The sequence below is a fragment of the Columba livia genome, chromosome 12, assembly GCF_036013475.1.
Source record: "Columba livia isolate bColLiv1 breed racing homer chromosome 12, bColLiv1.pat.W.v2, whole genome shotgun sequence".
Taxonomy (NCBI): Eukaryota; Metazoa; Chordata; class Aves; order Columbiformes; family Columbidae; genus Columba; species Columba livia.
Window position 1 is genome coordinate 8,506,565 of NC_088613.1, and position 14,801 is coordinate 8,521,365.

Consider the following 14,801-nt stretch of genomic DNA (forward strand, 5'->3'; position numbering starts at 1 on the left):
GATCTTTGCATTTGGAATGTGCAAGTTCTACATCTACACTAACAGATTCGTAACTCACAGCATGACATTCAATGAAAGACGACATGGTAAGGGTGTTGTACATTTTAACATACTTACATAATGAGCAATTATGTTGAATATATTCAAAAATAGAATTTTCTGTGGGTTGGGAAAAATCCACAATTAGTAATCATTTTCCTTTCTAGAAGTTCTGATTCCTTGGATGGCTGACATGAATTTTTTTGGTGCATTGATGCTAAATATTTTTCATATAACAAGCAGTGAACTTGACCTGAAAAAGCAAATGTTTTAATTTGGAAGTTAAATAATATAATGAAATCTCATGATTCCACTATACTGGACAGAAGCATTGCAAAAGTGCTTTATAAAAGCTTTATTACAGTGCATTGTTTTATTTTTTTCCATTCATCTCAAAAATGTTAATTTAATTTTGTTGTCAGGAGTAAAGATAAGGGCCTACCCCTTTTCCATTTTTAGGCACAAACTCCACTACTCATGGAATACTGCTCTGGTTGGGAGATGGAGATGGCCTGAAGAAAAAAGAAGCTACTTAGATGTATGAAGGAGCTGAGAGCCTGGTGACTAGTTCCCTGACCCTTTGCTTTTCCTGTTATCTACTGCAAGACCACTGTCCCATGCCCAACAACCAGAGAGACACACAGCAACAACATCCTGGTTTATAATAACTATTTGAGAAATTCTTCAATTCTGAAATGGTTCTCCCAAACTCCAGGCCACATGCATGTTGCAGCCAAGCAGAGGAAAGGTGTGATTTTGTTAGTATTAACTTTGTTGTTCTTTGGTATCAATCATTTCACCTCCAAAAGTCTCACCATGCTATGTGTCTCAAGCATGGAGGACTGTACAGAAAGTTTATAATTAATGCAAACAAATGTCACATGGAGTCAATGTGACCTTATTCCAATCAGCAAGAAAGGCAATATAAAATTGCCTGCATTTGCAGTACTTGTAGAAGCTACTTGCACTATAAATCATTTAGTCAATAATGATTCATAACAAATAGAGCTTATTTTGGTTTTGTTACTTGCAGCTCGAGCCCATAAACTCAGGTGCACATAGACAACTTGCTTCAAGTAGCTTTCTATACCAAACCTGCTGTTGCAAGCTTCCTTCCCCTCTGCATTAGGCTTTTCAGCTTTGGGTACATCTGCAATTCTTGCAGCATTTTATTTTTCACCTTCTTGTCCAGTTAATCATTGTAGTTATCAGCACATTAGTTTTGTTGTTGTTTTAAACACATTAAAGCAGCTTTGTCACTCCTGCTTTTATGTGCCGGTGATTTTTATGAGCATTTTAAATACAAATATTTTAATAAAATTTTTAGTATAGCTTTGTTCTTGACTGTACAATTTAGTACAGCAATTGACAAGGTCCTTACAGAATCTATGACCTATACTAAAACCTACCGTGATGCCAGGACAGTTTATTTCCATGCTCTGAGCTGTCCCAGAAAGCCTGTTGCTCAACCAACCCTGTACCCTACTTTTTCTGGGAGTAGCAGCACCGTGAACCATTCTGGACAAGCAGCAACACTACTCCATGCTGAGGAGCAGGTAAGTCACACAGCACCAGTCATTCATCATTCTCACAGGTCATAAGACTGCTTTGCAAACAGGATTTAGCTCATGAGTCACTGTTTGGCCTTCTGTGCTCTAGAAAAATCAATTATCAGCTCAGATTGACTCCAAAGCCAGGAGGAAAGCATCTCGGATGCCCTTTCTTCCAGAGCAGGAAAAAGAGAAAAGTATAGCAGCATGCTTGGCCTCTTTGATCTTTTCCTCTCTATCAAGTGTTTTGGTACCAAAGTGTGAAGAGCAACAAAACCTTGACCTTCTGCAGTGATGTTCAGAATATCTCATACATTTGTTAGCAAGGCCTCTTCAATACTGATGATTAGCGCAGCAGAGATAAATTTATATATAAATAGTTATATTTGACTTCTGTGCAAGTGGTCGCTTTTGCCTGGGAAGCAAGAAAGAGTGGGGCACCCCTAAGTAAACCCAACAAGTAACACTTTGAGAGCATACTGCAAGTACACTAGGGTTTATCAGCAGAGCTGGGCAATTTTTTGTTCTAAGTTGAGTATATTCCTCAATCCATTCAAAAACATGATGAAACAGGGAAGATGCTGCACAATCAGGCTTTCATCTCCCCTCCCCAGCAGAGATGCATATTGAAGTCACATACAAAAATGTTTTCATATTAGCCACCAGGAATGTAATTGAGAGTTCTTTTGCTAAAGTCTTCATAGCTACAGTTACATTAGTAAACATAAGATGCATTGTCCTAAGTTTAGCCAACTTATTTAGCATGGGCAAATTGAGTGGCTTATTTCACAAGTGCTTCACATTTATTTCTCAGCAAAATTAGTCCCGAAGAAGGAAAGCTGTTTCTATAGTAGGCTTTAATATATTTAGCACCATACTTGTTCCCCTCTGCTTTGCCTCGTTGGTTTTATATTTTTTTCCACAAGAAGGAAAACAAATGACATACCATGATAAAAAACTGGTATCAGTTTAAGCCTCAGTTTGAAACACTGGGGCGTCTTCTGCAAAACTCCAGGTTGTTTAACAATTTTCCTCATGTCCTGAAATCACTACTGATATCCCAGAATACTCTGTTCACTTCAACCTGAAAGACCCATGGATTTTCAGGGATTGAAGACAGACACCACCATATGAAAGAACTGTGAGGGGACTCAAACCGCCTTTCACCCACCCTGCTGCCCAAAAGGCAGGAAGTGAAGTGTCCCTGATGGAACAGAAGACTGTCAATCAATCTTCCTGATTACACAGAAGAGAAATACAATTACAGACAAATATTAAAACCCAATTTCTCTGCTGAGCGTTTCAGCCCAGGGAAGCTGAAGAGTCAGTAAACACAAAATTCCACATGTTTGGTTTGATAAGGGATAGTAGAATATCACTTCAAATAATTCACTTCCCGGTATCAGTGTGACAACATGACATTTAGGCTGCAGACTGGGTACCAGCTTACACAGCAGGTTTTTATATATGTGCATTTTGAATTGTGGGTGCCTGGGAACTGCATTCAGGATCAGCAGTGGATGTTTTCTGTGGAGCAGAGACAGCCCTCCTGCCACAGGTGTTGCCTGTCTCCAGCCCTGCTCCTGCCTCCCGTGAGGGCCGAGGCCACAGCACAGCTCAGACACCAGCAGCTTCCACCCCATCTGTGATAAAAATCACATCACATGGTTCCCAGGAGACCCTGGACATGCAGGGACTGAGGCTTGTCTGCCTCATTCACTTTTAATCAGATTCTGCTATTGAAGATTTTCTTTTCATATGTTGTTAAACTTAATTTCTTGTAATTAAAAAAAATAAATAAATAAAGACTTTCCAAGGCATGAGATTCAGCAGTGAAATGATCCATTCAGGGTCACTCTGTCCCTTAGAGTAATCCCTGGTCAGAAGCTAAAATTGCTGTCGTCTTTGGAGCAGAAGATCATTTTATCTGCTGTGCCATCTTACCATCAGAGGTTTTTGCTACTACCTAACTATGACATGTAATGTCTGTGCCATTACATAACAGCAAATTGAAGTTTTAACTGAATTTGGACAGAAATATGTTACTACCTCCCTTTTGAAAAGGTCCTTAGTCTGTTTTATAACTCTCTGTTTTGGGAATAATTATGAGTTGACTGCAGAGATGGATCACTAGATTAAGGAGGTTGTAAAGGTTCTTTTAACATCTCAGCAGCTTTTAGCAAAGGGAAAATTGTTTTAGGAACAGAAACGTACAATAACTTTGATGCAAATTCACTCATCCACGGTCAAATACAGTTTATCCAAATACAGTTTATCTTTGTTCAACACACTTTCACCTTACCCTTCGGAATATGAAAAACCTCACTTTCAGGTGCACGTCTGCATGTTAGCAAAAAGATCAATTTTGGCACTAAATTCAAAATGCTTTCCATGCATTTGGGAACTAGGCAAAAGAAAAGATGTACTTAAATGCAAAATCACGAGAACCAAACAAGATTTTTTTTTTAATAACCTCTTCAATTAAACCAGTTCTTTCTAGACTCAGCACCATGAAATCAAGAAAACAAGTAATTTCAGAGAGATGGGACTGTTTCTCTATCCAAAGTGCAAGGTTCCCTGGCTGACATTTGACAGCATGCCGCTAAGGAATTCTTGGCAAACATCCATACAGCTGTAGATTTCCAATTTGAAACAGATGGAGCTGAAGCAGTTAAGGAAAAAAAAAAAGAACGAACACCACACACCACAACAACACAGCCCATACAAACATGCCATTAACTGCTGCTGAATTTGTGCAACCACCTACTCTGTTCCTGCTGTACATGAGCTACTGACACTTCACAGGGGAGCAGAGAGACCCAAATACTTGAGTTAGTTTAAGTGCACAGCTGGGGCACAGCTTGCTGCTCTTTGGAATTCAGGCTTTGTGACTGGTTTAATCCTGCTCGAGAAGTCCCTGCACCTTCAGGCCACTGACTCCAGCATGAGGCTGCTTGCCACTGGAGTTACTACAGAGAAAGCATCAACCGGACTGATTCAACCCACTCGTAAGAGCTTTAAAACAGGAGAGGAAAAACTGTCAAGTAATTTCGAAGCCTAAAATGAGTTTTGATTTGGTTCTCATCATTAACAATACAGCTTGGAAACAGTTACCAAGGAATGAAATGTGTACTAATAGGAGGAACTGCATCTTTTTTTGCATTTAGAGCTTTTATTTTTATAAAGCAAATCAGATACAATTTTAGGAGAGAGGGTTTCTTGTGCTCCCCCCACCTTATAATCTTTCTGAAGAATTACACATAAGATTGAACCATTCCTTTATTCTTCTGATTCTCTCACAAACTATATCCTAAACAGCCTACCTCTGCAAAGTCCAAACAGTATGATGGTGCTTTTTATGGCATCATAAGTTTTTACAATGCTGATGTTCTATGACAAGCATGAAGCCAGCCTAAGCAAACAATTGACTAAAAAGAAGTACTGGAAAGTTATCATTTTTAAGGCTATATTTCATACAACAGTAAGATTAAAAATCAAGTAATATATCCAGCTCAAAGCTATTCCAATGCAGAGAGATAAAGCACACAGACAAATATCAGCAGCTTCTAGGCAAAGCTGGTAACTTCCGAGAGCAATTCTGAAATTTCAAAAGGTTTCTGAATCAGAATGAAGCATTAAAGATGCCTTATTTCCTGGAGGAGCAAAATCGTGAATATTATTCTTCTGGAAACTGTAGGTGCTTTTCCAAGAAAATGAAACAGTTTGCTTCTCCCAGGAACAAATACATCCTTCATCTCCCAGCTCTTCTGTCTCCAGAGCTCTGATTATATTTGGCTGCGTTCAGGTCTGAACCACAGTGGTGTCAGCAGTGACCCACGAGCCACCAGACAGGCTGAACCAAGTCTGCTGGGGCTTCATGGGAAGGTCATGTAAGCAAATTATTTATTTCTGCAAAAGACCTAAGAAACTCCAGTGTCTGTGCTCCTTATTGGAAATTTCTCTGGATTTTCTAAAATGCTGCAGAACTGAAAATGCTCTAGAGGAAGCCACCAAGCAAGCACACATCCCAGCTCTACCAAGCACAAGCCATGGAAATCGATTTACTGGGGTCCTGCCAAGGGACGCCAGTGCTGCCTTTTTCATCAAAAACTTCTAATTTTTCTCTAGAGATGCTTTCATCTATCGGTTTCCATTTGGGAAAATTAGTCGATCAATCCCTTCTCTAACAGAATCTAAGATTAAATGCTTTCTAATGTTAATTTTTCTTTTCCACTTCAGGAGAAGCAAATCAAGAAAATGCCATGCTTTTCAGACTTTTTTGTACCAGGCTGCATTAACAGGTAAGAAACACCAATCTGGAAATGGAAATACTTTGAGATCTCTACACAGCTAGCAATGAAAAAGTGGTAACTAGTGCTGGAAACCCCAGAAATATTATTCTTTCTAGCTCTATGACTCAGCTGTAATTTAGTACCCAAGTTGAGTACAATCTTGTGATATCAGTACAAATTGGGGTTTCTGAAAGAGAGAAACTTATTTTGATTTAATAATCAGGACTTCATCTGGAACTACACTACTTGCACAATGCACTCATAAAGAGGCTGCCACTTCTAGTGGCAATGAAATTACCTGAACTTTGAAATTCAGAACTAGGTGACATAGCCCAGGAGCTTTCTCAAGCTTTTTGGAAACAGAGAATATCACTCTGTCTTGTGAAAACAACACAAAAAAACAACAAAAAAAAGTAGCCCTTCAGTTTGAAGCTAAGTAGCATCTGGGAAACAGCTTTCAGCTGAATTAGTCTTAGAATATGGTGTTTAATTAAACTAATCTGAAAGCTAGAGGCTATTATTTAATAGGAAAAGGTTTCTCCTTCTGAAGAAATCATTGCCATGCTTTTTGGCTGACAGCAATTCTAAGCTATGATCACTCTGAAAGGGCTGAGGATTTATAGTTCTTAAAGAGAAGGTAAGTAAGAGGCCATGGAGGCGCTAGGAGGAAATCTAGTCAAAAAGTGCACCATGGCCACAGCTTCAACATGATGATATTTAGTAACTTGCACAATCCAGGTGCAGTAAAATTGTTCCCAGATATGTTACCAGGCAACAGAGCGGCTGACAAACTGCACTGGACCACGGCACTGCTGACCATATTCCCCCTTTCTGGATTTCTGTCTCACCGGAGCTGCACAATGGAGAACAGCCACCCCCTCCTTGCCTGGGCCAGCGTTGCTGGCACAGCCATTGCCCTTATGCTGCAGGGCATCTTCCGGCACCGGGTTACAGGACAAGGTAACCCAGCAAAGGCATCGCACGTGCATCTGCGGCACAACGCAGACATGCGCCATTGCAGAGCGCATCCCGGTTCACCAAGTCTTCTCCTCTCTGCTCCCAGGCTGGAGTAGGGTCTGCTCTGGTTCACCCGACTGCCACAGCAGAACCACAATGTGTCAAACATAACTTCCAGGAGACATGATCGCCTACATGGGGCAGTTACTGCATCTGCAATGGCACAGAGGCTGACCCAAGGGGCCTCATCACCTTTTAGTCCAATAAATTTCAGTTTGCTGCACATTAAAACGAGCAAGAGCAGTAGAAAACACAGAAGAGAAGCAGTCACATGTTTCTCTTTACTGTTACTTTGCCTGTCTTTATATCCCCGTTGTTTTCCTCATTTTCTCTTCTGCTTTGCTCCAATGCTTGAACTCTTCTCTATTTATCCCATGTGTCCACAGTGTTCCTCAACAGTGTCACATTTGTGTTCCTTGCCTTGTTCTTGCAAGAGTGACACTTCTTGCTTCCAATCACTACAGCAAATTTGCACTCTTAACTTTAATCAAAAAGGTGGTTGTTCTTGCAGCCCTGACATAATATCAGGACAGGTCCTTATGAACAGCAGAAAATATTCCTCAGTTGTCCGTGAGACTATGTTCTCAGGCAATATTGCCTTCTATTTAAAAGTTCTTATAATACTTCACATCCCAGCTTTCCCCCACTGCCAACTGAACAAACAAATAAATAATCTTTCCCAGGCAAGAGACATTTGTTTGGATTTGTGAAGATGTAAATATTTGCTTATGGCAGGCCTCCATCCCCCAGCACAAACATCTTGTAGGGATTTTTGTCTTTTGCCATAGCTCATTTCCACAGTTCCTTTTGCTCTTCCCCTGCACATCTGGTTCAATCCAAGAGTCATCTCCAGGTGCCTTTCACCAAAGCACTAATTTCCCTTTCCACCTTGGCAGAATTTGTAAAGGAATAGTTTGATGAAGCCAAAAAACAATTTCAGCTATGGTCTTGTCTGCAGAGACAGCGCTCTCACCTGTAACAAAGGGGATTCCAACGAACAGACACCGCGGTTCCCCACACATGGGGTGACTATTTGTGATACCAATAGGATTTTCTTCCTTCTTACTCTTGCTGTAAGAAATTACAGCCAGTAGGATTCTGGAAGCATCATGTAGCTCTGACAGGAGGAAGCATGAGCAGGAACACCTCATGATGAGGAACAGAGTTTGGAGACCAATCTGCAACTTGATTTTGAGTTTTGCAAAGTGGTCTCCAAAAACATTTTTTCAAGTGCAAAGAGTAGAAGTACAGCAAAGCTCTAAATAGCACTTCTGTAGGAAAAGTTGGTTCTGTTTGTTCTTTAACAGCACCACTTAAAAGACATTTGAGGAGTTCAAATCAGAGCAGCCTGTAGGCTTCATGTATCAGTTCCAGATACATCTACAAAACAAGTTGGAAAGCACCACCTTGCTGCAACGAAACTTCACTGTCAAAATGTGTTTCTATTGTTTCATTCTCTGTTGTTAAACATTTCCACCCCCACTGTCAGGGGAATCTAGTTTGTCAATAATTGCCAAGTAGGAATAGAATAAAATCTTTTAAAAGTCTTTAGTAAAACCTTCCTTTTCCTCTTTACTCACTAAAAGCTGATAGCAGAACTTCAGAAGTAATTACTGTAACTGAAGACCATCTTCAGCAACCTCTGATATGAATGTGTCGTAGCTGGGTCAAGAGCAGACCTTGTCATAACCCTCTAAACTCTGTGCAGCCTGAAAGGGTTTCCATTGCTCACAACTGTTTACAGACAGCATGTGAAGTTTCTGCCTGAGGCCCTTACAAGGGGAGCAGTTGTCTTTATTGCTTACAGAGAGCTTAACCAATGGAAAACTCTTGAAAACATTGTACCTGTGGGTCATCTTATATTCATATAATGGAGGGCAACAACACATCTGCAGAAAGAGAACAGCAAATGTCCAGAGGCTGATTTATCCCATCCTCTAGTGGATGTATATATATTTAAAAAAAAAAAAAGCCACAATGATGAGATTATTCGTTCAAGATATTTCTTTGAAGGGATCCAGAATATACACACATCACTTCTACATGTCTAAAAGTAGCTACACAGAAACCATTTCTAAACTATTCCTGGGCACTTCAAGCATCTAAGCCACGCTAAAGGAGGAAGGTTTTCAAATTGTGGAAAAAGGCTTTACTGTCTGTGTAATAACTCAGGACATTACACAGTTCTAGTAACTTCAACTGCAGAAGGGAGAACAGACAGTGCAATCACGTTCTGCAGTCAGGTCACTCCAGTGCTTCAGATAATCACCCTTCTTTCAGGTCCAGGTTTCTTGTAACTGATATATAGTAAAAGATGTGATTATCAGCAGTGACCATTTACTGCCAGACAGAAAAACATCAAGAATGGAGTATAAAAAAAAATAAAAAGTAAAAATAAATCAGATTTTCTCATTTTGGAGGCAACCAGGATTATTACCACTTCATCCATTTATTGCTACTTCTTCCTTTCTTATTACTCCTGGCAGAGAATCACAAATTGCAGCTTGCTGCATCACAGTGTTTTCAGCAAGATAGAATCATAGAATTGTTTTGGTTGAAAGAGACCTTTAAGATCATCCCGTCCAACCATTAACCTAACACAGTCAAATCCACCACTAAACCATGTCCTTAACAGCCTCAACTACACGTCTTTTAAACCTCTCCAGGGATGGTGATGCAATCACTTCCCTGGGCAGCCTGTTCCAGTGTTTGATAGCACTTTCAGTAAATAAACTTTTCTTAATATCTAATCTAAACCTCCCCTGGTGCAATCTGAGGCCATTTCCACTGATCTTATCACTGCAACCTCCTTTCAGGTAGCTGCAGACAGCAAGAAGTTCTCTCCTCAGCCTCCTTTTCTCCAGGCTACACACCCCCAGGTCCCTCAGCTGCTCCTCATTAGATTTGTACTCCAGACCCTTCACCAGCTCTGTTGCTTTTCTCTTAACTCTCTCCAGCACCTCAATGTCCATCTTGTAGTGAAGGGCCCAAAACTGACCCCAGGATTCAAGGTGCAGCCTCACCAGTGCCCAGTAGATGGAACAGTCCTTGCTGTGGTCCTGCTGGCCACACTATTGCTGATATAAGCCAGGGTGCTATTGGCCTTCTTGGCCACCTGGGCACACTGCTGGCTCACTTTCAGTCATTTGTCAACCAACACCCCCAGGTCCTTTTCTGCCAGTCAGCTTTCCAGCCACATGGCTACAACTTTGAAAATGGACTTTCCTCACTACTGTGTTACCTGGAAGGCTTTGTGGCTGGATCTACACTGAAATGTGTGACAATGTAGGTCCAAAATGACTGCATCCAAGGCAAAAATCAGAAGGTAGAGACAAAAACCGCTCCTAGAGAAGTGGGGTGCCAGCATCCCTGCAACCAGCACAGATGCAGGGAGCTCTGCACACTTCACAGAGATGGGAAGCTGCATTCTGCAGCAGCTGGTGATGAGTTTCCATAGAAGCAACAATTATCTCTACTGTAGCACACATGAAGCAGAACACGGCTTAATATATACTTGAGACTCCAGACTGAGTGACTTTTAGGGTCTGCAACACTCCCGTTGACTTTGTCATGCTGACCAAGAAATCAGCTGCCAGCTTCCAAAAGGAGTTCCCAGATTTTTCTCAGAACTATTATGGACAGACTTATTTTATTTTTAATAAGTCCAGGTTATCCCAAGGTAACAACACCAAGGTACCAATACCACAGACCATAAAGTGGCTGCCAACAAGACCTCACAAATGAAGATGGGCTCCCTGGCAGTAATAGCTGTACAATATGCTGTAGCCTCACAGAGAGCTATCACAGCTCTTCCAGCATGCTTCACTTCCACTGTATTTGCATATCTTGCATATATTTGCATATCCTTATTTGCCTTCTTTATAGCAGGAAAAGGCCTTAAATCCATATTTGGTTTTATATTGATTGTATACCACACATCATCTAACAATAAAGCAAGCAATAGAACCCTTGATTCATATTTGGTTGTGAAAAAATACCTTCCTGTATGTGAAAAGAATGTGTGTAATCAAAAGCAAGGAGTTAATATAACAAAACTACTTTTTGGAGCAGTAGTGCCATATTACATTAAATTCAAAATTTTATATAAAAGCAACAAATGCCATGTCTGATAAGCAACATTTTTTCCAGTGAGGTACTCATTCCAGTTAAGGAGTTTAACGTTGGGTAAAATGTAATAAATCGTATGCAAAAGCAGTCTTAACAAATTCAACGGTCCATTATGTAATTAAACACTGATACATCCTGCCAGTTCTTTCTAGGTAATGTCCTAGGCGAGATTTGCTTATGCAGTAGAGTAGAACTGAATCAATTGATTACAAATTCCAAAGAGGAAATGGATTTTTAAGGGGATTCCTGAGGATGGGGAACAGAAACAGAGCGAATTGCAGAAGGAAAGCAACTTGGAAGTTTCAGAATGTGAACACACCAGCACACACTTGCATGCTGTAAACGGTAAGCAAAAAAACAGTTACTAAGTGCACTAAGAAAAGTCCCTGCAATGGTAATATAAATCATGGATCCATGTGGAAAGACACTTGGAAAAATTACACCATGATGTCTCTTTCCTTGTCATTTCCCAAGCCTATAACATTCCTGACAAGCATTGTCTAGTTTCCTCTTTAAAGAAATCCTTCTGGTGACATATTCTTTACGACATCCTTTTTACAGTGATAGGACAATTACAACACACGGTATTCAAGATGCAAGTACACTAACACCATAATGTTTTCTGTTGTTTTCTGTCCCTTTCCTTACAAATCCTAGCATTTAGTTTGCTTTTTTGGGTGCTGCCGGTATTTTCTTATCATTATTCATTATAAATCCAAGATAACACTCTTTAGCATTAGTAGTTAACCCTTCAACAGTAGCTAACCAAAGGCTGTTTTCTGGCTTTAAGGCCAAATAGCAAAACCTGGCCATGCTGTTGGTCACACTGAGCCTCTCGTAGACTTTGTGTGGTGACACCGTGGGCATAAAACACAATCCTGAAGGCATTCATGGATCAGTAACACTCAAAATAGGAAATGCACAGAGATCTGACGTATCCCTAGCAACTTCATGGACTAAATGTGTTTCTTTTGAGGTCAAGAGCAGGATTTGACCTCAACTGACTTTGCCACTGGAATTTTAGGTTCATTAAAATGCATATTTCTGTTACTGCTATCATCTTTACAATTTTAAAGAAATAGCTGCAATTACAATGTACTAACAAGCTGCAATTGTTGTAACAACCTTGCAAGGTTAAAGGCTTGGAAAAAGTTGTATTCACTGGAGTTTATGATCTGTAGCAAGTGGGAATGCACTAAGAGGACAATGAACAGCTGCTGCCTTCCAATTAAAGTGTTTTTAAATAAAGATACTTCCCTCCCTCACCCCAACTTTTTGCCTTCTTATTGCTAAGTCATGAAGCCCCATCCTATTCCATCTCCTTATCATAGATCTGAACAAAGCTTAAAAGGGGTAGCAATTAACTCTCTGATCTTTGTAAGCCTGGAAGCTAAAAGAAAAATATTGTCTTTAAACAAAAATAAACCAAACATCTTTCACATATGACAGGGATTGTAAAGTAGACCAAGACATCAGAAATAAAGTTAACATTTAAAATTTAATTAGAAGAATCAGAGCTCATGCTATTTTCCAAGTACGTACACTCCTCTGGAATTAAAGGGGGAGAAGGGTCCCATAAGGAATCTCTGCAGACAGATTTATACTTAGCTTGCAGTTACTAACAATAAATCCTTGGGGCATATTAATAAGTTTTCCCCCTTTAAATAAAAGGCAGAACTGTATTTTTCAGAACATTCCTTTTTTTCTTAAAGTTTTCATTCAGAATTTTAAAGAGGCAAGAAGTTAGCAAAGAATCTATGCATACGAGAAGACAAAGTTTATGAGGTACTAAAAGGCAATAAGCGATTTAAAATAGACTTCATTACTTTAAAATAAACAAACACAAGCCCAAACAATAAGGCAATACCTAGTTTCACACACTGAAATTGCTTGAAAATGAAAACACACTGTGTAAGCGCAATCCTGAGCTTTCAAAATTTCCAGAGCCCAGTTCTGGCATTGAACTGATACACCTGTAGACCAGTCCATGCTTTTGCTAACCATAAAGCTGCCATATATGGAAAGATTTAACTCAAAAATGTTAATTCAGATAGAAATGTCTGAAGTGATGAACGAGCAGGCAAAGGCTGGATTAACAGCAGCAGTGTGGTCCAGATCTGGCTGCTACAACTATGGCAAGACACGGAAGGCATCCATGGTTTCCTAGAGAAAAAACGCAGTCTTTAACCCAGTATTTTGCACAAGAAAAATGCTAATTGCTCATAGATACATGTATTACAGTTTTACAAGCTAGCAAAGCCAGACTAGAAAATAAGATAGGGATTTCTTGCGTTGCACATCTCTCTTGCATAGAGGCTGTTTTCTAAGAAGGGCCCGAGGTGAAGGCCGAAAACATATCCCTACCCCCAAAAAGAGTTCATGCCGTATCTCGTGGCTCATTGCAAACTTCTCGGCCACTTGAATCCTTAAAGAGAGACCCTGATGATTCTCTTTTCTACCTCTCCCAGCCACAGCAGATTGCAGCCACTGCTCCAGTTATCCAGACTATGATCCACAACTGCAGAGGGTCTGATAGACCTTGGACAAGGAGCATCTATGGATACTTACTCCTCCACAAACATGGAACCACTTACTCTGTGATAGATGTCTGCTCTCACTTAGGGGATTGAGATCACAGCTCGAACACAATTTGAGAAAGAGGATAATGCACTTTGTGCATTAAGGCACATAATGAGGCATTTGACACTTCATTTCCAACTTTCTTTTAAGGCATAAATAAAAGCAGCTGTTAGAGGTATCAAAACTTGAGTCCACCATAAAATCACATTCCTTAATAGAGATGAAGAGTACAACTGTTTCTGCTGTGATTTACTGACTAACACACACAGTGTGATAGCCTCTCCTAGAACACAGCCTTCCAGCAAAGCAGAATATGCTGCTTTAAGTTAACCACTATCGTTACACTTCATCTTGTAGAAGTTGGCACCAAAAATATAGGCATGAGCTCTCTCCCAGCTTTCTGACTCTTTTAAATTATTCGGGTATCCTATTGGAATCAATTAAATGAGAAATACAGTAGCTTGCTAAATACCTACCACATATATACTTGGTTAGTGCAAAGCACTCTTCAATTAATATGGCTATATCAGATGTTTTTAATACTTTTCTTGGCAATACATAAGGATACTGAGCACATAAATTCTCTGCTAGTGCCTAAACCTACACCAAAACAATCCAGTAACTCATCTCAGCCCACCCAGCTCCCTCAACCACACACAGCCTTTTCCCACTACCCACAAGAAACTCAACAGCATCTCAGCAAAATAAGCCCCCAAACTTTGCTTTTCGTGCCTATTCCTTCTCCACACAACTTCAAACCTGTGGCATGTGTCTCCAGCTCCACGAAGGTCCACATTTAGCCAAATGCACAGCCCTTTGAGCCACCAGAAGCACAGCAGGCAAAGCAAGTTGCAGGAGCCATCTTGAGCCATGAGCAGTCTCACTCTCATCCAGCTGCAGGTTTTTTAGGGTACTTAACCTGATAAGTACCAGTATGATCCCCACCCTAATTATTCTTCACCCCACACTGACCCTTAACACCTTCTAGGATAGAAAGCTGTTGCTGAAAGCAGGCTTTCACAACTAGAAATAGCATTTTTCCTTTATGTGCTTTCCCAACAATGCTTCAGGACTATTTAAATTCTCAATACAGCTAGAAGCTGTTTCCATTCATTTTGTGCTAGTTTGAGATTATGTACTTTGACCCCACAGTCCTCAAAAACAGAGAACAGAAGATACAGCTTTTCCAATAATT

The 14,801-nt window shown here is 40.2% G+C and overlaps 1 long non-coding RNA gene across 1 annotated transcript in view; it reads right to left on the reverse strand.

Moving 5' to 3' along the window:
• Positions 1–14,511, reverse strand: part of LOC135580673 (uncharacterized) — a 32,759-nt gene extending 18,248 nt beyond the window's left edge. Inside the window, exon 1 of the long non-coding RNA XR_010475562.1 lies at positions 14,366–14,511. This is a non-coding gene — a long non-coding RNA (uncharacterized LOC135580673). The remainder of the gene's footprint in view (positions 1–14,365) is intronic.
• Between the last annotated feature and the right edge of the window lie 290 nt (positions 14,512–14,801).